The 24,963-nt window shown below is 38.7% G+C and overlaps 1 protein-coding gene across 2 annotated transcripts in view; it reads right to left on the reverse strand.

Moving 5' to 3' along the window:
* The window catches only part of RASSF8 (Ras association domain family member 8), an 89,160-nt gene that overhangs the window by 58,450 nt on the left and 5,747 nt on the right, over positions 1-24,963 (reverse strand). Inside the window, exon 2 of one of the 2 annotated variants that reach the window (XM_040595259.1) lies at positions 10,008-10,119. The exons of the other annotated variant lie outside the window; for it this stretch is intronic. The gene's annotated coding sequence lies outside the window, so the exon portion shown is untranslated. The remainder of the gene's footprint in view (positions 1-10,007; positions 10,120-24,963) is intronic. 2 annotated transcript variants of the gene reach the window in all.

The raw sequence follows: 24,963 nt of genomic DNA on the forward strand, positions 1-24,963 counted from the left end.
TGTAATAAAAGCTAATCAGACTCTCCAAGCATTGGAACAGTGGAAATAAAGACAACCTTCACGTCCCCAAAGCCTTTTCTCTTCATGAGAACTTCAAGTCAGGAAATTATTTTTCTTTTAGATTTTTCAAACTCAGTAATGGAATCCTCACATCAGCTCCAGAGTCAGGCCAAGGCAGAAGTTACTACTTATATTCAAAGACCTTCCCTTACAGTTGAACAACTATTTACTTATTTTTACTTTTTTTTTTATAGGGGACCAGACGACTCATAACTTAATTTTAAGTGCTCAACATAGTTCCAGAGAAATTGAAAGCTTTTCTTCAAAGTTAAAGCAGGATTCAGATCCTGCTACCATTAGCAGAAAAAACAAAAAATTCTAGACAGACTTTATTATTGCTTTTCTCTCTATCATGTCTGTTGTTTTCAGACTTCTTTGGCAACAAGTCTATTTAGAGCACCAGCCAGCAAACCCCCTGCAAATTCCCTTTGAAAAGGTCCCATGCACTGTAACACCTGGAAGGTGCATACACACTATGGCTGGTAAGCAAAGTTCTGCAGTTTGAAGCCTAGAAGCTGCAAATTCTAAGGTAAGCATGTTGTAAAGATGTACTGCAACATTAATGTGCCAACATGTAAAAACCAGCACACAAAGTTTTACTCCTTCACCACAACAACACACTTCATGGAATGCTGCAGTAGGTGTTGGCCACTTCCCAGGGTTAGTGTTAAGACCTTTACAGGGAGATGAAAGAAGCAGTTCCAAACACCCACTCCCAAGTCTGTGTTGGGATCCAAAGATCCTCACTGACTTCAGAGTACTGCTCAGTCAAGGGAGACTTGAAGCTATGTGGCCAAAAAATATGCCGTCCAGATTTGCTAATCTATGAAAATAAGTCTCCTTGTTTTGATGAGTCACTACTTTGCCACCTTTTTACGTGTTTTTATAGAAACTCTTTTTTCAGTTACATCTAGACAGTTCAACAAATTCTTCTCCCCTCCTCCCTAACCTCAGTTGTTTGCAAAATTGTCAACATTTTTGATAGTGTATTACAAATCTCATTCCTCCTCAGCCAGCATACAGCTGAGAGGAATAGATCAGAAGAAAAATGAAATTAGTATCCCAAGGTTTGGAGGTGGTTTTAGTTAACACTGATTCAGATCCCATGCAAATTACACTAATTCTGATGAGCCCTCACCTGCTATTTCCAGGATTACAATGGAAACCAAGAAACAATTAATTAGGGCCTTAGGACAGCTTCTCTCTTGAGGGCAAAAGGAATCCACCTACATACAAAACTTCCAGAATAGTCAATGGCAAAGTGGATATTTTCAAATCAACATTCATAAACAACAAAAAAGATTTTGAAACGGCAAATAAAGACAAAAGAGTCTGAATAGGATGTTTTGACCTAAAAGGCTTTTAGAGCATGAGATGCAGAGCTTGTTCCTAGAAAAAGTATAATCCCAACTCATTTAAAAATACTACCTTGCTACTACAGCCAAACAGTAGTGCTATGGGTACACTAGACAGTTGTGATAGAAACAACCAAACTATGAGTAGCAGAGTTCTGTAGTGACCATACTCTTCTTCACCAAAGGAGCAGTACAGGGCTACTTCTTTGCAAATTATTTGAGGATTTTTCCTCTTCATGCACCTTAATGAAAGCATCTTAAGATACCAAGTGGAAAAAAAATGAATTACTTAAAAAGGCAACCCCAGACTTGAGCTATCCCATGACAGGATTGCTTTGCCATGACTGCCAGCTCAAATACTGCACAGTATATAATATGCATATTATATACTCTATATATATACATAGCAAATAAGCAAGGCTTATGCCAGCATTTAATACTGCAACACTTTGGAAATAAACCACTAGTAAATATGCAACTTCCCACACCTTTCCCACCACTGCACATACAGCTATAGCTATAAGCAGCTCAGTGTTTAATGCCTGGGCTGACCTCTACTGAAAAGTCTTTGGAGGTGAGACACAAGATACTCGCATACGGCCTTACAAACTAATCAGCCTATTCCTTCCCTAGATAAACCTCACTGCAAATAGACTTAACTCAGACTCCAACAATGAAGAGAAAAATGAAAGCACTTCCCAACCAATGTATCTATCTGGGTTTACTACTTTAAACAGATCAGTAGCTTCAATCATTTTTGGCCTATATCAGCAGCATGAATGGTCTGATTCGTTGTTTCCCTGTTCAACTCCCATCTGTTACTCAAAACACTCATTCCCATCTCATTGCACTATTTTTCTCTTCTCTTTTAGAAAGGACTCTTAGATACTGCATGTGCACGGTCATTACACCATACAAAATGCTGGTCTTGCTCCAACTGAAGGCAATGAGAACTTGACAGCGAGAAGAATTTAACTGATATCGCAAATATAATTCCTGCTGAAGGTAGTACACTATTGAGCACAGCACTGACATTTCAGCCAGCACTGGGCTGAAGCCAGTGTTTCAACTATCCCTGGTCTAAGGGTTTCAAAAGAGAAAGTTAAGGGAGAAGATCTACCTTAAACAGTTACTACTTATTTTTTACAGTAACACCCCAAGAACAGCCAGCTGCAGGTCCAATCACATATTCAGCTAACCTAGCATCCCATCTCACCCAGTGGCCAGAGTAAGGCTCCCCGCTGCATGTAGACACTGTGGCAAGAGTTTAACAGCTTCACCACAAAGCAGTTTCACGGTGGAATAGTGGTATGAATCATATGAACGTTGGACAAGATTTCTTTGGAGAAGGCAGCAAATCAGAAAGGGTTACATTCAAAGATTTAACCTAAAGACATATGAAGTTTCCAAATGACTTCAACTTGCTATGCAGAGACAAATGCCAAGCTTAAAAAAAATGTAGTGTAGTAATGAGCTAGAAGCTGCTAGATTTGATCCTCTATGTGTAAAGTAAAATAGACTAAAAGTTAAGCAAAGAAGTTTATACTAAAGCATTTTAACTTGAATGACAATGGATTAAGAACCTGCACAGTTACCACAGCTCAGCAGACAGATAGTAGCTTGTTAAACTATCATAAATAAAAAAACTCAGTGTGTCAGAGCCCTTAGTTCCTCAAGTCTCTTTTGAAATTCTACAGAGATAACGTAATAAGACATCTACTTCACAGTCGTATTCCAAAAAAATAACCTCTGCTTGAAGGATGCTTCACCAGCTCTAGCCCCAATTCTTATAATATCGTTCCCACCACCACTACTGGCAGCCTTTACCTACAGTTCAGATTCATTTCTTCCAAGATTTAAGTATTTTATAATGCTTCAAGAACAACAAGGAACAGCAAACAGTACCAACTGCATTTCCAAAGAAATCTGTAGTTGTCCTACATCACTAGTGTACTACACACTAGAGAGGCTACTTCTATTCCACCTCCACACTGCTCTTTTCATCATTTACACAGATCACTTGATCAGAGTATTTCACTGTACCTTCAAACGCTCCCCAATTTCTAGATCTTCTGTAGCTGTCAGCTGAACAGACAAGTTCACACACAAATATTTTTATGTTTACTCAAGACACCTACTGAGTATGAATTTGTATGGTTCCTTTTCCCCTCCCCTAATTCTCACATAAGACACTTCTACCTCTAAAGAGACTAGCACAAAACAGTAATTACTCTATTGATAGCATCCATTTCCCAATCAAGCAGGGAGTCATAGTGCCCGCAAAAAGCCTCAATAACGCACTTAAGAGGGCAATATCTCACTTATTAGGTCCTTATGGAAATGCCATATAGGCACCTAAACTGCCATTGGGAAGAAAAGAGTACTGATGTCCCCAGAGGGTCTGCAATTGTTTTTCTTCTGTGTGCTTTCTTGTTGCCCTATCAAGTGAAAAATCTATTCTGCTTCCTCTTTAAATAAATGCCTTGTGAAGAGACATAGTTACAAGTCAGTTATTAATATTTCAGATCAAGCATTATGTTAAGAATGCACCAACTCTTTGACTTAGTATTAGCATGTTACGGTTTAAAACTATTAGAAGCTTTAAAGTACATTATACACAGTTTCTAAGATTAATCAAATATCAAGTGAAAACACCACTTCATAGCTAGAAAATGGGCTGCTTTTCAATACAATAACAACATTTTAATTGCTTGAATTAAAACCAACTTTCAAACGTCTTCACTACCTATTGGTGTTTATAATTACTGGAAGATGTCAGAGTTCAGCTTCAGTTAGAAAGAAGAAATACATCTACAGCAATAAAAATTTTATTCAGCTCCACAAAAAAGGAAAGTATCAACCTATAGCTTATTATAATACAATACACCAGTTGCACATGATATTAAATTCAGCCGCAGTGATTAAGCATTCTCTTTGCAGACAGAAGCACAAAAATAATGATTGATCTTTTTTCCACCTGATCAACTACAGCTAACTAATTCTGCATTGTAGAATGAAAAGTGGTTTTCTGCCATAGCACCAACAACCTGTGTTGAGACTTCGCTGTATTTCCAATACCAGAGTTTAACTGAAACTACTGTTAATTACTTCATTTTTGGAGTAAAGGTCTACAAACCAGCTACAAGGGCAGCAACACTATTTAGTATTCTTGACCTGCCAAGTGGATGCTCTGTGCTAAAGAAAGCACAGGTAACAACAGAATCACTTTTAACTTGCAACCAAGATGTATCACTTGACATAAAAGACTTATTTTGCTCCCAAAATCTAACAGTTTAAGTCAGTACAAGTTTCCTTTGCCAAATTTCTTTCAGGAGCGCTGTAGCTAATTGTTCTTTGTGTTAGTCCAGATCTACAAGGCAGGCATGACTGCAAGAAGAGGTATAGAGGACAGGTTAGTAGTTTTCAAAAAATTCTGTATGTATGATATGATTATCACAGGAAAATTAATAATTCTCACAAAACTACTAGAAAAAGCAAAGCATTCAGTAAGATTTTAAAAACTTTCACAGGAGGCATTCAGAAATGAAATGAGGGGGGAAAAAACCAACAAAGCAATGTAATACCACTGAGTTTTCAAACCTGTGCTACACAACTCAAATGTGACTGCATTCACTGCTTAGCACAGCCTCTTATCAGCATTTTCAGGAGCAAGTCTTTCCTTACCACAAGTAATAGACTGCTGGAATTGATAGAAAAATACAACAGCTGACCTACAGCTTTTACACCACCACACACAGAAAAACCCCAAACTTAAAAAGATTTGATGTAGCACAGGGAAAGCATGCTACTTTCAGAAATTAAGATGCATCACCAGCACAGAGAAGTGGGGAGATCTGCAAAAGGCAGAAACCAGCTAGCTTTTCTTCAGGCATTCACCAGGCAGATGTGAGAGCCCAGTGGCATCAGGCACCACCAGTAACAGTGTGGAAAGGGCACACTCCCAGCTACAGCAGAGGAGTTCACCTAGACAGCAAAGCATCGTATGACCTGGAAAAGCTTTTCAATTGATGGAAAGAAGAGATTCTTTTGACATTAGGTCTTCAGCAAAGCACATCTGGAGTCCCACCCCCTCCATGCACTGGATGCATGCTCATACTCACTGTGCCTTCTTTACTAGAAGGCAAAAGGGGCTGTCTGCAGCCACACAGCCGAGAGCAGGGTAAAACATTACTTTTCTGTTTCAACAGGAAAACTTTCAGAAGAGGTGGTTGCTACATTCTTAAGGCTATGTCCAACAGTGATGACAATCAGGAGCAACAAGAACTATCTATATTTGATGTGTAGTAGAGGAAAAAACAAACTCCATCATTAATATGCACAGACACCCTTACTATTCACTTCAATTTCTCAGATACGTTTTAGAAAGGACATTGTCTTTTTCATTTGAAAATGTAAGTCTTATCTGTCTACGCTATTTCAGGTATTTTTGTCCTTCCTGTCCTTGAGATTAATTTGATGTAGGAAAGCACACACTTTGCATAGGACATCGTAACCCCTATGAATGTAATTACTAGATTTCAGAAGAAGTGACCAGGCACCATCATGCAATTATTTCTTTGTTACACAAATAATTTTTAAGATGGAAGTAAGATAGGAGAAAAACATTGGTTCAGTCACCTCCAAAAGAACTCATTATAATAATAATAAAAAAAACATTACACACGTAAGACATTAAGTTATCACGTTCACACAAAAAAGTCCCCAAACCAAACAAAAACATACAATTGAGAAACCATATTCTTAATGTTTGATTCTTGGAAACAAAACTGAAAAAAAATACCAGTTTTTAGAATGAAGCCTCCCAAGCTACCAAAACTGAAGTGTTAATAGGTAACAACATATTACCAGTTACTGAATTGTTAATAATTTTTTGAATTGCATTAAAATCAGAATCACCATTTTCTTGGTAGTGTGTCATTAATAGACCAACAATTATTTTATTTTTGCAGTAGTGCTACCAGCATAGCAAGCTGGTAGCAATCCAACTGAAAAGTTACTCTGTTTCAAGCTTGTTTCCTAGCCAATGTTAATAGAAATTGGCTTACATTACTTGACTAACCCAATAAAAGCAAGACTGTCACTTGACTATTAAGAGTACATCATCCATTCGATGTTATAAATTATATCTGTATTTCAGCTATGTGATATCTATTCACAAGATATCCACAATATTTAATATTGTGGCATCTTATGTCCTAGAAAAGCCCTTGATCATAGCAGCAGGTTTGCTGTAGATGAAGTCTGAGGCGTAGATGGCAGCCTCACAGGGAAACCTGAAAGGTAAAACACACCAAAGTCATCATTTCCTTTTGCAAATATTTGCTTTCATTCCATCATTTAGTATATTAAGTTCATTTACCAAAATAAAGCAATGTATCCAGAAAAGAAATCTCTTGTACATGTTTTATCCAAAAAGAAACACAAAAATTAGACTGAATGCAGAGTGCAGAAAACTCAGATGCACAGACCACCACCTATTCTCATTTAAAAACACAGCAATAATACACACTACAAAAACTCAGCTAAAACCAACCCAAGAACCTTGCAATGTTCTGGAGAAGGTCACAGCAATTGAAGACAGAGGAAAGTGCTGCTATTCTCTTACTGCAGAGGTCAACATGGACCAAGCTGGAGAAGGTAACTGAAGTGTTTGTCACCAAATATGCCTCAGCCCTTGTAAGCATCTGGACACAGATCTCCACGATTACTGCAACTGCAAACCAGCTCATTCTTAACTTGCAGAGCTGACTTTCACAGGCAGCAATGTGAATCTTCAAGGCTGTATAAATGAGGTGTCTTTGACAAGCACAGATATTCCTCCCCATAGCTACTCCATGCTGGAATACCTTCTGGGAAACGTTAAAATGAGCTGCAGGCAAAACAAAGTGAAGAACAAGTCATTAAACCGAAACCACGTGGCAAAATGCTGGGCAGCATGTACAAGTACAGCATGTCATTCTTTTCAACAAAACTCTGGCCATCTCTAAAACACGAAAGGTGGGCCTATATCGGTACGCTAGAGCCAAATGGCTCATTGGATAAGCCACAAATTAGGATCCGTTCATCACCATTCACCCTATTTTAGTTGGTGCTGCTGGAGGAAGGGGGAAGATGGAATATTTTATTTTCATTTGCAGCAGAAAGAAGTAATCCACACACAATCCAGTTCAGTGCTTACACACCAAACCAGTCATCCCTTGAAAGTACAGAACCAACATCGCTGGCCTTTGGCCTGCTGCATCATGTGAGGTCAAATACAAAGTACCCCATAAGGCAAGTTACAACACAGTTACAGAAGGTGAATTCCCACATCCATGTGTTCTATGAAGGAGAAGAACAGACTAAGCAGTGCCTTGACATCAACATTAAACTCTAAGAATGTTTCACATTAAAAATAGAGCAGGGCCCAATACCGCAGAATAGCTATTAAGACACCAAAAGGAAGTATCATTTGGGGCACAAACGTTGATTCTATTATCCAACCGCATTAATTAAATACATACTGCCTAAAATAAACCTGGAACTACACACAAAGACATTTACATTGTCATAAAGGGGTGCATAGGAAATCCATTGGTTTAAGTATGCTCATAAACCTATCACAATTACTATTCCAAGGACTTCAGAATTTGCTTCTTATGTATATTAGTTGAAAATCCAACCAAAAATTCTTTTCATAGCATGGTTTATGGACTATAAGTATTAGAAATGTAAGATATAGAGCTAAGTCACCAAGGCAAAACCAGTTTTTTTAATCCAAGGTTGAATGAATTGGTGTTATTGTCTGCAGCAAAAGGAGCTTTTCATCTCTTCAAGATGAAAGTTAGAAGCAAATATAAACTGCAGGTCGGCCACTACTAACATTTGCATGTGTTCAAAGATACACAAGAGGCACAAAAGAGCTTTTTAATTTTGTCTGCTTTCACTGACAGCATAGTACATGAAGTCCTACAAAGTAAAATCAGTTACTGTCAAGTACAAGCCCCTGCCTACTTTAGGGATAGAATAGCCAAATGTTTACAACCCAGAGCAGCTCAAGTGCTTTCTGTTGCATTCAGCTGTGTTATAAGACTATCAGACACTGCTAGCTTTTTTCGTGCTTGAAATTCTTCAACTATAATTCTGGGGAAAACATGTATATCCCTAGTACTAATGGGGTTGTTGTTTAATGTCATTAAAAGCCCTTTGACCAGGACTGCATACGTGCTAGATAATGGATCAGATCCCTCTTCACAGTAATTCAATTACAACATAACTCCTTGAGCCTTCTAAAAATAAGTAGCATAATGTAAGTAGTATGACTATTAGTAAGCAAATTATGTCCAAGAATGACAGAATGACGTGAATGAGAATCTCGGCTCTTACATTTCAGGTGGAGGAGATGGCAACTTACTGGTATCAACAACTGTCTAAAAGCACCAGAAACAAGATTATCTTATTACATTTATATATGACTGTGTTTATGTCTATTATCTAAACATATTACATGGAAGTGGGAAAGAGGAAAGAGGTTTCAGCGCTTTTCTGCTTCTAAAGTTGTTTATCTGCATCTTAGCTTTCTACATACACTGAACAAAGCATAAACAGTAAAATCCCTGGTAAACATTGCCTGTAATGCTCAAATTGCATGACCGTTGAACAATGGACAGAAACCATTTTCTGCAAGAACAACATAAGATTACTCTCAATTGTTGAGAGAAACAAAACTTCACAAGATTTTGAATCAGTCAGCTACGATACACTTGCGTGACACAAGGCTTTTATGCTATAATACTCACCTTTCGCATTGTTACTCATTTTTAAAAAAAATATTTTTTATAAGTGTTACCTACGGAAGTGGAGGGAAGTCAAATAATCATGGGAGAACTGAGCAACCAGGGATAAAACAAGCAGCTGAATAACCTCTTCACTTGGATAAGCAGCAGCTGAATAATTGCCCAACTAGCTACACAGATATCCTGGTTTGGCCCTTTAAATAACACCTGTTACATACAAAGAGAAAGTGTGCTAAAGTTTACTTGAGGTTTTCGTATTTATTCATTTAAATTCATGTGCAAGACAAGAAACACCAGCAGGAGGAAAGGATTATTATGTTAAAGCACCTCTTCAAGTAAGATTTTGAAGAAGATTAGATGCTCCACCGGGTTACTTACTGCTTCTGCATTTAGCTGCAGGTAGTTTGGGAGTGTTTTCCCCAAGTAAAGGTTACCTTGTACATGTACCTTCTTAAAAAGTTGTCTTTAGCTTTTAGACTTACTGACTGCTGGAACAGAGAACAGAAGTCATTGCCAAATAATCATTATGGCAACACCTTTCAAATATAAGGCAAACTTTTAATACAAACAGGTTTTCTTGGCTACACCTAGTCTTTACAAGTAGAAACAGAATTATTCCATTATGGTTATTTCTGGCTCTTTCTCCCCCAGCCCTCTATCTCTGTTCTAAGAAAAACTCATGTCTTTTTGCTACCAGCTCCTGGTTTTATATTGGCAAATTCCAACAACTGAATTCCAGCCATCACAGCAGGGGAAAGAATCCCCTATATTTTAGAATGAACTTGGGACCTCCTACCTCAAGAGATGATGAACAAGGCCATCACAGCAGCGATGCTGCATGTTCCCAAGACAACCTCTCCTTAAACAAGGCTGCTAAATTGCACCGGAACCAGCAAGCACACTGAAATCTGGAATTAAAAAGTGAATTCAGGCATAAAGATAGATTTCCAGGTTTCAGCTCATGACAGAAGAATACGTCCAAATCAAACTATTCTCCCTTTTCACTCCTGATACTTAGTTTACCGACATTGTGATCATTAAAGGAAAAAAATATACTAACAAACTGATACTTCTGTCAGATAAAAGAAATCCTAAAATACACAAAATTAGATCTAAGTTCTTAATTGCAAATACTTTCCTTAAATGTTTAGGAGACATCTCTTCTAAATTAAGATCTCAGGCACTGCTTTAGAACCACCTTAGCCATTTTTTTGAACTCAAAATGTCACCTTGCTGTAGCTTACTTACAAAGCTTAAAGCTTTCACTTTATTTTAGAAGTAGTACTATTTACCTACCAAAACAGTTTACCTTCTTTCAAACTGCCAGACTACTGCACACACACACCAAAAAAAACCCCGAGAGGAGCTCTTTCTGCATTTTTGTTCCTGTTCATCCACATCTAGGACAGCCCCATTGCCAGTTGTGCTCACAAAATATATCACCTGTGAGGAAGATGATCACCAGCACTGACTGACTATTGCAAGCCTCAAATACCTACCTACAGAGAAGCGGACCTGAAGTTTAGTGCACCTGCTTAAAGCCAAACTGGCACCAGTGTTTCTGGTGAAGCTGTTCTACATGCAGAATAAGGACCCAAACATACGGAGTTAATAGCTCACACAGGCACTACTACACCAAAGAAAGAGTAAGTGAACACATTTCTGGCTACAAGTCTCTTAGCATAACACTGGTTCCCCATACACTTAACGTACTTTTACTGTGTCACATTCTTGTAAGTTAAAGCGAACAGTACAAGTTACAGAAACGCAGAAGTGCCAGTCCATAAAGGGTACTTTCAAACAGTAATTGCAGTGATTATAATGCTCCTGGAAGCAGCTCTAAGTTAAAAGTGAAACACTGAAGTTATGTCTAAGTCATTAGGGAAAAAGTTTCACTTAACCACCCAAAGCTTCAAAACAGAAGTTACCTTCTCACAACAGAGAGTGCTTACTGATTGACTAGAGGATTGCAAGTTTCTCCCATCAACCAGTCTCGAACACAACACTGTTGTGCATTCTTTATATTCTTCATGATCTTCTCAACAACCCCATTCCACTTCAAAGCAGGGACAGCCATCAGTTCCTTCAGGGCTTCTTCCAGAAAGTTAAGCCTTCACCCACTTCTCCCTGGGTTTGGCATGGTCATTCTGCCATTACACACTCCACACATACCAGGCCTAGGAACTCCACTTTGCTGGCAAGAGCATAACCAGGACTTGGAAGGTTTTCCTATTGAAATGAGGCAGTTGAGTTCCAGGGTCACTTAGGAGTGCAGATTCATGATGTCTTTAGGTGTAAGTTGTTGCTGTAGCTGATGCATGCACAGCATTCCATGGCTGGTATAAGGCAAGGGAGGACACCTGCAGTACTGCACGGTCAGCTAATAAAAGAATGTCCTTCATAATCTATAAAAACACACTATAGTGAAGAAACTACCCCCATCAGGAAAGAAGCTATGATCTTACACATTATGTACAGGACAATTTGACAATTAGATAACCCGGCACAAGCTCTGAACAGTTAGATATCTGATCTGTAAACAGTTAAATTTAAGCATCTCTCAGAAATTAAATGCATGAAATAATTCTAGCTATAATTTCTCAGTCTCCACTAAATGTGGTGCCAATATACCAAGACAACTTTGATACTGAAAGGTTTAGTGTAAGGGAATAATTTCATCTCCCCAAAGCCAGCCAGAAGCTGAAGCTGACAGACAAGAGTACTAAACTTCCCGTTTCCATAGAAATGGAATTTGGATCAGTACAGAGATTTCAGAATTTAAAACCAAACACACTCCATGTTAAAATCTCTATTCCAACATTCACTTTCCTGCGCAACAAGGGTTCAAGACAGACACAAACGCCACAAATTAGTGACCTAGTACCTCATCCTGACTTGTGGCTCCTCGTTTTCATTTAGAGGCAGCCATCCCCTTCTAACCACGCACCATTGTGGTCAATTTAGTGGAAGTCAGACAAACTTTATAATCATGACACAATCCCAAAACTGTGCTTTTGGGAGGACAGATCAGTTACTAGCTGCACAATGCTAATACAGGGGAAATCAGTGCTTCACAGCCCAACACTGAACCACACTAAACCAGGAAAGTTGTACCATACAACTCAACCGCCAAGAACAATCAGTGGCGGGGGGTGTGGGGGGGGTGAGAATCTCATTTTTATTGTTGATATGACCTACGAGAAGAGCACAGCAACAAAACAGAGATTTTTAAACTGGAAATCTATCGCCTTTAGGCAAGAACCAAAAAGGTGTGTTGTACCACCCCTAATGCAATGCTTCTGCAGCAGCGATGGCCCAGTGCTGCAAGGGAGAATTCCAACTTGTTGATTACAACTGCAGCATGCTCACTGGCAGCTAGAACGATTTGCCTATGGTATTTATGGCTCCTGATCCTTGTGTTTGGCAAAAGCTGAGGAAGAGTAATTTTCTGGAAGTATTTACATTGATTTTGCAACTGATGACAACACTCCATCTGCTCTCAAACACTTTGGTGCCTCTGCCAATTTCTTTCCTAATGTATTGCTTTCTCCAAGCTTTGGCAAAGTTTCTCTAGTTCCTGAACTTTGTTCTTTCACCAGGTTTGAAGGGACCATTTCAAGTTATAATAACTTGAGGTATGAATATCTAACCCTATGCCCTAATTGCAGATCAGCAAACAACTAGACAGGATTTCAAACTACGCCCTCTCAAAACCACCACCTCCAGAAGCCTGAGGATATGGCCGATACCTTCAACAGAGCTTTAAAAATCCCTGAAATAAAAGGGTCTTGAGGTCATTTAGGAAAAGCAGAAATTAAAAAGAACAAAACCCAATTCATTCTTCTAAGAAAAGCCCAAAAGCCCCCTGGAAATCAACATTTCACCTAGTATTTAAAAATGTAGCCAAGTAAAGCAACCTCCTCCCTACAGCAAACAGTGGGCTACAAAAACTTGAGATTTGAAGTTCTTAGCCAGCAAGCGCAATTCTATCTGCAAAGTTTGTGGTATAAATTGAACAGATGGAAGGATTCCATTTCCACCTGTCTGCCTGACCCCTTTCATACAGAGTCAAACACTACAAGAACCAGCAACAGCAAAGATTTGAAAGCTTGAATTTTCTTAACGAGGCAGAAGCATCCACAAGTAACTTTACTGCTTTCTCCAGTTTTTATTCAATGATCAGGCTGCCTTTATGTCATGCGTTACAATTCAAGACAAAGTATTCCTAAGAAACATAATAGCTCATTTTATAGCATCACATAAGTGAAATACCGCAAAATCTGATCTTTCTAAGATCAAATACTCAATCCACCATAGAAAAATGGATTGCAAGGTCAGAGATTCCTGAAAAGTGACTGTAACTTCCAGCAGCTCATAGAAGAATTGTAAGTATTTAAACCCCAAAGGGCTGAGACAAACTGCATAAGTTTGCTCATCTGTTTCATTTGAAATTAAGTAGGTTACTGTGAAATGGTGTCCCTAAGAAATAATCCCAAGAGGATGAATGCAGAAAAATACTTTAATCCCTTTTGTATCATTACAAATGTGCATAGATTTATTTACTATTAGGCTCAGTCCAGAGATAACTCTGATCTGTTGTGTACAGGTCAGATTAGGCAATCTAAAGGTTTCTTTTGGTACAACACCTGTCTCAAATTATCTATCCTGCCTGTTGACAACAAAAGAAAGAATTTGCTTGTAAACACAATAATCCTTTCTTCAATGATTTGCTTTTTTCTTCTCGTTTCACTGACCACCTAAATCGAAGAAAAAAGCAAATCATGGCAAGGTAAGAGTCAGGTGTCAGCCTTATTCCACTGCTGCAATTTGTCTTTGTTACTTTTAAAACTCAGGACCACAGTGATAAGCCCAGAAATAACAATGGATTTGAAATTAGCTTTTTCTCTTCCAGGAGCCCCACAGTATGTAAGCAACTTACTGCTTCAAGTTAAAGGCTTTGAGAGAAATTAAATGCTGAAAAGGTTTTGAAATGACCAACTTCTTTGTATTTTGGCATTAGACTGAGGTTTGCCTTTGTATCAAATAAAAGACCAATTCAGCAGCTATATCAAATACAGCAGCTTGTTTTGGCAACCTCATTTTTAGGAGATCAGATTTAGCTACTCAGCTTTAATACTCTTGGTTTTGAATTAACCATCTGTTCTGTAACATTTAGACAGACCTAGTAAAGTAGGATGTCAGTCTCTGGGATCTTGGGGCTAGAACACACATACATGCCCACAACAGGCAAAGAGAGCCCATCAAAACAAGCATCAACCTTCCCAACTAGGAAGTTATCCTGTTGATTTTCATATCTAGTCCGTGGTATTGTTTTATCTAATTAGCAAGAGGAACTCAGGCCACCACAGTACAAGTTTTAATTAACATAAAAAGGGAACAACTTTAAAAGGCTTTTGTAACAAAAAGACTATTTACAACAGCTGTAGGTCAGATCTTAATCTAGGCCCTTTTAAGAAGATTGCCAAAAATCTAACCATGCTGTTCCACTGTAAATTGTCACTGTAAAGAAAGTGCAGAATTCTTACATGAGAAGATGCACTTAAAAAGCTATCCATAGACAATGATAGGTATCTTTAAAGTACAGTTGCTGTGAAAGTATGGAAGCTCCCCCCTCCTTTCAAAAAGGCATATACAAGCATACAAATGCTCTCTTAAAGTTACATCAAAAGCAACACCTGTAAACCCTGTCTTGTTAACCTAGTGAACTTTTAACAAACACTTTAATCAATTGATCCCTTTAAGAGAAACACACCATGAAGAAGTCATTTGTTTCTAGCAGACTACTGACACAAGTGGCTAAAAGATGGCCAAAGTATGCTACAGAAATATTTGACAAGCTCAGAGTTCCCAGATGTTTAAACACTCCTTTGCTATTTAAAAAAAAAAAAACTGTTCCCATACTACCAGTGCATTTCCATTCACGTTATCTCCAATATCATGAATACTATAGTTTGCAACTGTTACTACTACAGTAGGCTCTCCGAGATTTAGTATGTCCTACTTCCACAACACTGTCAGTCATAAGAACTTACTAGTCCCAGACAGACACTTAACTGACCTCCAAGAGCTTCTTACCAAAGCCAGTACAAGTGCTTTTACAACAGCTCTGGCAACAAGCCTGCATATTGTAAGGCTAGTAGCACCAAAGTACTACAATGTGTATTTCAACTCTAAATGAAAGTCTTGCAACTACAATCCCTATAGATGCAGAGCCTACTACAATTAACTTTTGTTCCCATCCATCTTCACAAGAAAAATCTCAAAATAAAATCCATCGAAAGACCAATACAGAGCAATTTACATATTCCCTCACTCCTGCAGGAAATAACTTCTGTTCATTGCACACTAGCTTTCCACAGCACAGATGATCATATTTGCAGAACTACTTAGCAGTGGCTCAGTTCCACTGCAGCCCACCTCAACCAGCATCAGGCCGCTGTCCAAAATCAGCGTCATGTGTGCATATTCAGAAGTCCCATGCTCAAATTTCAAGTCACTTTTCACTTCTGCGTAATACACTGCTTTTTAGTGAATAAACTAAAGAGCTAAGCTATGAGCTTCCAACACAAGCTAGCAAGCAGTTAAATCAAGTCTTAACCTTTTACCAAAAATCAGGAAGCAAGACATAATTCATCAATAAACCATTCTGAGACACCAGTGACCCCAAATCACTATCTAATCTGGATTTAGAAAATAGACAATTTCATTAGGACTGATAACTATTGATGCACATGACTACACCATTAGTAGAGGATGCCAGAACATACTGCTATTCTGAGATTTCCCTTTAAACCTCCCCCTGACTCAAGTATAGGCTCTATTAAATAAACTTTTCGTTTACTGATTTTTAAATTAAGAAATGAGAGTTTGAAATTCAGGTGCCTACACATAGGTAGCTAAACACATGCTGTGATGCTCAGGTATTGGCCAAACTGTCTAAGAACTGATGCTGTAGTTGCTGAGCACTTTTTTGCACAAGTGACCATTTAGTGAGTTTGCTTTGTGTTCCTGCTGTAGTTTCAATCCATCTCTACTCCACCTACTATTGCCTTATTGCAAGATTATTTCACCTTTAAGTAAAATAATGAAGAATTAACTTCCCCCCCCCGCCCCCTTTCTCTTAATAGTATGTTCTACCATTGTTTTACCAGGGGGAGGAAATAAATCAGGTAACTGAAAAGAAGAAATTAAGGTTTCCATGAAAAAGGTACACAAAGCAATGTGTTTTATCAACTGTATAAAATTTGCACATTGGTACTTGAACCAAAGGGGAACCCTTTCCCTCAGCAAATAAAATGGCAATAGAATGGTTTGATCAAGGATTTAATTCCAAGAAAAAATTCTGGGGATGTAGTACCCAGTGATGCACAGGGTATTAAACATTTTTTCCCCTTCAACTTCATTAAAAATTTGTTCTTCTCCTTCCACTTCAAAGCTTGTAGCTGAAGCTTGATTTATCCTGTTGGCCCAGAGTGGGATGTTTCTGTAAGTCTCAGTTATCATCAGTGAATTACAGGCTCGTATGCGACAGGCTGCACAAGCCTAACTACACACAGAAACACCCACTCTGCTATTCCTTCACAAAGGAAGTGGTGCGTGAACAAGTAGACCTGAAATCTTGGATCCATTATCAGGCATATGCTTTTTCCATACGCACCTTACTCAAGTATATACATACACCAATTAAGAGAAAAATCTCATTGCTCCTTTCCTATAGAAAAATCTGTATTTTTAACTCGTTATAGGTCTCCTAAGGTGAATGTATAAATCAAATTTTGTTTAAAAGTATCCTGAACAAAAGTGGGTTTTTTCTTCTTAGTCAATACATTTTGCATTATCATCTCTAATGCTCACTATGTTTATAGCTTTTATCTATTAAATAATTCACAGGGAAATTCAATATATTATACATCTGTGACAAGTTTCCCTAAAGCACAGTTTATCTGCTGCACTTAAATACAGAATCATTAGATTCCATATAAAAATTCAGCTTCTGGAAAATTGAGAACTTGGCCTAGAATTTAAAGGAAGATCACATCAACTTGTCCTACTCCATCTATTCAAAGATTCTGCAGAGGCCAGAAAAAATGGACACAAAGTCCTGAATGTGCTACATTTATCCAGCAGAAGTATGTTATTAAAAAAAAAAAACAAACCCACAACTTAAGAGCACAGACTTATTTACACTTCTGGTTTAATTGCTGGAAGTATCAGGAAGGCAGTCTTATTACAGCTGATGGTGGTTGTGTGGTAAACACACCTCTTAAAGAAACGAGATAACAGAATTGTTCACACTGGAAGGAGCCCAGCCTCCTGCTCAAAGCAGCACCAACACTCTGTTCAGACCAGGTTGCTTTCACCAGCTGGATCTTGAAAACTGACTCAAAGGGTGAAAATGCTTCCCTAGAAAACAAAAACCTCTAATTCTTTAGATATGGTCATTACCAATGACATAGTTCAGAGATGATTCACTCAGACTAGCCCTAAGCCAGTAACAAATCTTGATCATTTTGTTAAATACTTTTACAGTTAATGAAGTTCAGAGTCATTCAATTACTCCAGTTTTCCAAAGCATTCCAAGAAGCATCCCCCATTAATGCTTAAAACATTTTTAAGTCAGTCATGTTCACTTACAAGTGAGTCATGGGTACATCTATACAGGCAGAGTTGAAGCTGAGTCTCAGAAGACAACTAGTGTTGACTCATTTAAAAAAGTAACTGGCTTTCTCACAGCCTGGGACCAGTGTCTTTATGTGGAATAAGTCAACTTGAATTTCATAGGAATAACCAATGCAAATAAGTTTGCATGTTAGTTTTTAATATGAATTATCAAAGTGGCATCACCTCCCCCCCCCAATTCAAGATACAACACAAATTAGTTACCACAGACAAACTCACATAAGTGATTTACTTTTGTGTCTTTGCTTATTTAAGTGATTTGTGTCACAGTTTGCTTGGAGACGATGGCTCAGATTGACATGCACCACACCACTCTCTACCTTCTTCTCTACCAACCACATCTCTGATGCCTCAAATAAGCTTCAGGATTTATTCACTGTGTCTAAGGACATCTCACATGAAGACCAACTTACTTGTTCTTACATATAGCACAGTTTTAATAGCTTAATTTTACACAATTATTTTACACATAATTTTACAGGCCTACCTAAATCCATACAAAACCCCCACATCTGTTAAATGTTTGTGAAGCAGCTCATTTCATATATAGATCTCAGGAGATATAAAATAAGTGACTTGTACATTTGGGAGTTTCAATACTCTCAGAAATACTAAACTTGGCAATGATTAATTTAAAAAAATTAAAAAAGACAACGAAACAGCCAGCAGGGTACCAAAGTATTAGCCTATATCACAAACTGCATCTCCTCTTGCTAGCCCACTCTCAAGACCAAACCAGAAGAGTAAGAGGCAGGCAACTTGGTATCACACAGTTCACCAGCAGCACAGAAGGTCAGAAGACAGGCTTCTTTCCTGAGGGTGCCCTACAGCACATGAAACTACAGAGAGATCCTTATGCTCCCATCAACAAGCACTAAGGACAAGCTCTGTGTAGGGAAACGACCTTAGCCAGAGAAGAATGTTCTACTTGCTCTAAGGATGATTCTTCCTCAAGGTCTTCCAGATAACTCATGCTGTTGAAGCTTATGCAAATATTCACTATGTACCACTGCAGTCCTTCTGGACAGTTCATTTTGGATTAAGGCATTATATTCCATATCAAAGCCATGAATAAAAGTCTTAAATAAAAGTAACCAAATTAATAAAATGATAGGACTTTTGAAATAACTGAAAATTGAACAAAAAAAATGAGATTTACATAAGAGGCAAACGTAGACACAAGTCACAAGTTCAGACATAATCAAGCTCTACCTCAGGTTCACAGACTGTCAAATTAGTCTGAACAAGTAAGTACTAGCAGTGGAAACAGTGTTATGTATTTCATAGACATGTTTGGCCTTCATTTTAGTGAAATTAAGTCACATGAGCAATGCACAGAAAGAACACATCTCAATACATGCACAGGGTTCAGTGTGAATAACGCCTTTGAGATGAACAGAAACTATTTGCATGCAAAGAGTGACAAGGAATAGAAGGTAACCAGTCAGACACCCTGATGATGGGCTCAGCATAGCAAAACAGAACCTAAAGTTCTTTTTATAAAAATTTCTCACAAAATACTCCCATCCATTTGCTACTGTATGAACTCTAAAACACCAAGAGTAGAAGCTTGCAAAATAGTATTATTTGTTCTTTACTTGTGATCTCTTTTGAAAGTCTGTATTAATTCTCAACATCAAGAGTAAATCCATTGCAGGAAACTATGACCAACTTTTTCCTAAAAAAGGGCTATAAAAATACACAGAAGTCAAACTACTCACTGGATTGCCTTGGCTTTAATGTCTACTACTAAACTTGATGTTTAAGTGAAAGACCCATGTGGGGCCATATAGCTATTTGTTTTTCTAATGACACTTCAACAAGCACAGGACTGGCTATAAAGAACTGGTTGCAGAAGTTAGTAAGGCAGGGAAAACACACAGAGCAATATGAAAACAGTGGATATACAGCAAGATTATTTCAAAACTCCATCATGCATAAGAACACACAAACCCTCATAAAAAGCCCTGTATGCCTTAACAGCATTAGACCACTGGTCATTGCAGTAGCTATCTTGTAGGAAAAGGTAAAGTAGGAGTTGCAGGAAAAGATGTTATAAGAGTAGTCAGAATCTTATTTGCCACACAGCATCTAGGTACCGACTCCAAAACTGCACTTTAGATACATACTTCACAGCTACTAGAATCAACAAGGTACGCTAACAATTCACCACTACCTCTGAAACCAATTAACAAGCTTGTAATGTAAATACCAAATCTTCTAGTTGGCACTTTTGACATAACCGTGTCTACTTACAAGATGAACCTTTCCTTTGACACTTGGTCCGTAAAAGGTTGTTCATGAAGTTCTGTTGCCAAGTATGCCATAAGAACATTAAGTTTTAGATTTCTCTTTGCTTGAGCTTCTTGCCAGCAGAGATGCTGTAGTTTAGCTACGTGCATGCTGCTATTCCAGCTCAAGGTGTTAGGTAAATCAGGTTAGCTTTATATCTTTTACAGACGTTTTACTCTGACTTGTACAACAGCCACAGCATGCAGGTACTGTTACTAACAGTTATAGCAACTCATAGGTGGCATCTTATTTGACCATCATAACCTTACATTTATGCCTTTGCAACTTCAGAATAGCATCTGGCTGTTAAGCATTTCAGAATACTGTAAGAAGTAGTTCTGTCAACACACCAGTTACTCAGGTACTGGGTTGCAGAGCAGGACTTCGTTGCAGTGCCATCTTTCTGGGATTGCCAGTCTCCATGACTCTGGACGGGACACACACATATCAACTACTGATTTAAGGTCTAATTAGTCATCTAGTAGCTATACATTTTGCTTTTTCATTGAAAAAGCTACTGAAGGAGTAATTGGATATCCAAAGGAAGTTTGCCCTGTAATATTTAACTAAGGTTTATACCATGCATGAAGCATCTCAGATAGCTCCCTTCTCAACACTAAAATCAAATCCGAGATTCTTGCCTGCCCAGTACTTGAAAACCCAGCAAACAGGCTCAACAATACTGCTATACATCGTGACTTCACACTTTATGATCATCACAGGGGACTGAAACAACACCATCCACTAATTAGAAAACCAGTCTTTTTCTTTTTTCCATTACATACCAGTTTCAAATGGTGTCTAAACTTCCTAGCTGTGGGGCTCAGAAGCCAACCTCTTCTTGTAAGCCCCAGAGCTGGAACCCAAGTCCTGTTGGGCTTGGGACTCCACATGGGTGATGGTGCATGAGGGGAGCATCCTCTAGTCACAGAAGCCACCTACCCATGTCATTCCATTGGGCAACAGGATCCATTCTTAAAACTGGGGGATGATGAGAAATATCCCACCTGATGGAAAGCTGGGAAGCCATTACCCACCTTTTAATGTCGGAGAACACTCTACAAAAGGAATGTAGGGAAGACATTTCAGATATCACAGAACAATCTTCTCTCTTGTTTCATTTTGTACTGTCTTATAGCAGAACAATCTTCTGCCTACCACATGCTTTGTGGCCACGTGACAAAGAAAAATAAAGGTATTCTTAAAAATGGTGTATACATTGAACGCTATTCTCATTCATAGTAGTCAAGTCGAAAATAATGGAGGCTAGTTTGAAATGTCGTCTTCCAAAGTAAAACACAGTGTGTCCAGAAATCATCATGGACTATTAAATCATGGTCAGAGAGCATACAGATTTCTAATTATTTAGGCTTCTGCATATGCTTCTAGAATGACAAATATGAAGGGCACTACAAAACAGGAAAAAATGAAGCATATATTTAAAGAAATCCAGCCATCCTTTTCTCTGCTACCCACAATTAAAGCAAATATGTTTTTACAAAAAAACAATACTGTCTCAAGGTAACAAAGCATTTCTCAAGCAGTTAGGAAGCCATAAACTTAAGATAGGAAAATACTTTTGCCATTTCCTTCTATTATGTCACATTTTTATCTTACAGTGTGCAATTACATGTAAAAAGCCATTAATGTCTTCTACACAAAACAAAGTTTGAACTCAACATACCCTTACTATAGTAGCAGTTTATGCTCAAGGAGGGAAACACAGGGCTCTTACAACAGGTTATATCGGTATATTGTAATACTGCAATATAGTCACTGCAGTTCCTCGCCCTCTGCTGAGGATGGATATTTTTGTCATGACAAGTAGTATACATAAAAATATTTACCTGCCATAAGCATTTTAGTATTCGAGAAAGTTAAAGAAAAACACAAAACACTAAGGAATTTGACTGTATTTGACTTTCTACACATCGGTAATGGTTAACATTTCTAATCAGCTCCTGGAAAAATAATCAAAGCTGAAGAGTGAAGGGAAAAGCAGCAGATACACGAAACTAAGAATCTTGTCAAGAAAGATAAAAACATGGTTAGAGGTCAGTGAAGGACAAGGGGGGGGCAGGGAAAAATTCTAGAAAATTCCTGGCTGGGTGTTCCTATAAGGGTAAGGCAGAGAGCTGCCAGCCACAAACACGCTCCCTCCTGAGGCGCAGGGGGAAGGAGCACTGACAGGATGTCAGGATCACAACAGGACAGGTGCTCCATGTAAGTTAAACCCAACTCCTGGACAAGGAAACAGCAAAGCAAGCGTGTTCCCCACCCCCGGCCCCTGGCTCCAAAGAGCTCAGCAGCAGAGGAATTAGAGGAATGCCTCTATCTGCAGCTGTGAGATACGTAACAAAAGTCCCAGTATCTTTTCCTCCCATCAAAAAGCAAATGCTATGCTCCAACCACAGAAACACCTAGAAAGCCACCAGTTCATGAACAAGTATTTTGGAAGCCTTACGGCAGAGCAGAAAGAAGTGGCAGTGCTGTCTGACATACAGAGCTCACAAACGATGCTTTAATTCAAAGTGTTACCAGAATGACAGTGGGTGCAGTGGGAAACTGTCAACACGGGGTTGAGGAAGAGCCCCGTATTTTAATAGGCTCATTGCAAATTCAACATCTGGCAACTTGGACCAGGAGAGGATATCCTGGACTACAGAGACATCTCCACAACAGGTGACATAAGCAGGTGGCCTCCAAGCAGGACACCAGCCTGGAGTAGTATTTCCAGCTCTCTGGTGCCATGCCCTGTAGGCAGGTCACACCAACACCCCCCCAGCCATCCCACCCAGCCACCACAGGGAGGGGAGCGCTCCCCTCACCAGCGCTTGCACAGTGCCAAGCAGCAGAGGTCGAGATCTCATTTAAGTCCTCCAAATTCTACAGTAACAAATCACTGCTGATGGGGTGTTTGGCAAGGCATCACAAACAGAAGACCAGCAAGTCCTAAGAGACTGAATACCCCCCAGAAAAAAAAAACAAACCACTTTTTAAGAGTTTAAGTAAAACAAAAAACACCACGAGTACATTTTAAGAGTGTGATTCTTGACTGCTGGTGAGAGCTGAGCTCCCTCCCATCCCACCTAGGAAAGGTGAGCCCCTTAACTTCTGCTCCAGAACGTGACCAACCCATCGTGCACAGAATGGCAGTTTGCCAACAGCAAACTCACAATCAAGTCTTCTCCTATAGCACATACCACCTCTTGAAGGTATGCTCCCTTTATCTTCTAGCCTTGCCTTCAGGGATTGCAAGTGCCTCTCTGCTTAAGTAAAAAACACAAAGGAGGCAAGTCTGCTTTTCCTGCTAGTAAGCAGTAGGCCTAAGGTACAATATTAACTTAATTCCTGAGTTATGACAGAGTTTTCTTGTACCAGGTCACCCTTGCAAATGTCCACCCTACTTGTATTAAGTTATCTAAAGAGACTTCTCCACAGTCTCACGCAGAATAGCTTAACTCCATGTATGACTGCTGTATTCTGTATCAAGTTGGTTGCCTTCTGATCTGGTCCCAGGAAACAAGGCAACAGTCACATACCATATTTATGTCAACTTTGTACATATTTCATTTTGTCATCCCCTTCAGTCTTCCACTCTTGGAGGAAAAATAAAAAGTTCTGGGCTTTTCTTCATGTTATATCTGAGTTTGAAACAAAGGCTAAATTCACAGGACATGAGGTGAGCAGGTAAACTGATAAGCAAATACAGGTATTGCAATGAAAGAACACCAGTAATTAGACAGAACATTACTTTCCTATTCAGACTATTTCATAAATTCTTGTTAAATCAGTCATTTTCTGACAGATCTTGTTCACTAGAATGAGTTCCGGTGAAAGATTTTACTATGCTACTTAGACTCCTTTAAAAAAAAAAAAAAATCAATGTTCCCTTGTATGATAAATCACCTTTGTTATCTCTTTGGAGTATCAGGTTACCAATTCCAATCCCATTAATAGCAGGAAAACATTGCATTGTATTCAGTAACTGTTCTTTGTTAGTCCTGTTGCTCATCAGTGCTGATTCCACTACTTGAAATACAGTCTCAAATGTACAGCTCATCCATTAGAAGTTTCTGTCCTTGCTCCAAATGAAACCAGTACAAAGGCTTTGACTGACTCAGAGGCGTGGATGAAGCCCAAAGCAAGTGCATGCACCCACACAACACACAGCAGTCCTAATGAGTAAGAATGTGTTTTTTAAAAAGACATACCATCACTTTCTGATGGGCAAGGACAAGGGCATTCCACTAATGCCATATGTTTCTCTCTGGATGCCAGTTATTCCAGGTAGCATTGCCAGTTAATCTTGCCAGCTATACAGCTGCAAAGGCACATTAAAGCATTTGGTATATTAATTCCCAATAGCACCTTTTAAATACTTCTAGCTGTGGCTAATGCTTCCTACTTTCTTCTCCAGGAAGTTTTAACATGTGTAGACATCTGATCAGTTCCTTCCTTTCTTTCCTTTGTACATCACACTGAAGCAGCAGAAGCAAGACAAGGATCAATCTTACAAGTCTTTAAGAAGTACTGGCCAAAAAAGGTATTTGGAACTGGAGGATTTACATCTAAGAGTAATCTCCCCTCTACCTGCATTGAAAACTGCTTTCTTTATATTGTTCACTTAATGCCACACTAGTCAGAGTTAATGTTTAATATTAATCTATTGGATAATAGCTATAAATTCGCTAATGGCCAAATTACATGCAGCTTTTCTATGGCTTTAAGCTTAGTATTAAGAAAGAGAAACTGAAAAA

This window comes from Falco naumanni, chromosome 5 (assembly GCF_017639655.2).
Source record: "Falco naumanni isolate bFalNau1 chromosome 5, bFalNau1.pat, whole genome shotgun sequence".
Lineage (NCBI taxonomy): Eukaryota > Metazoa > Chordata > Aves > Falconiformes > Falconidae > Falco > Falco naumanni.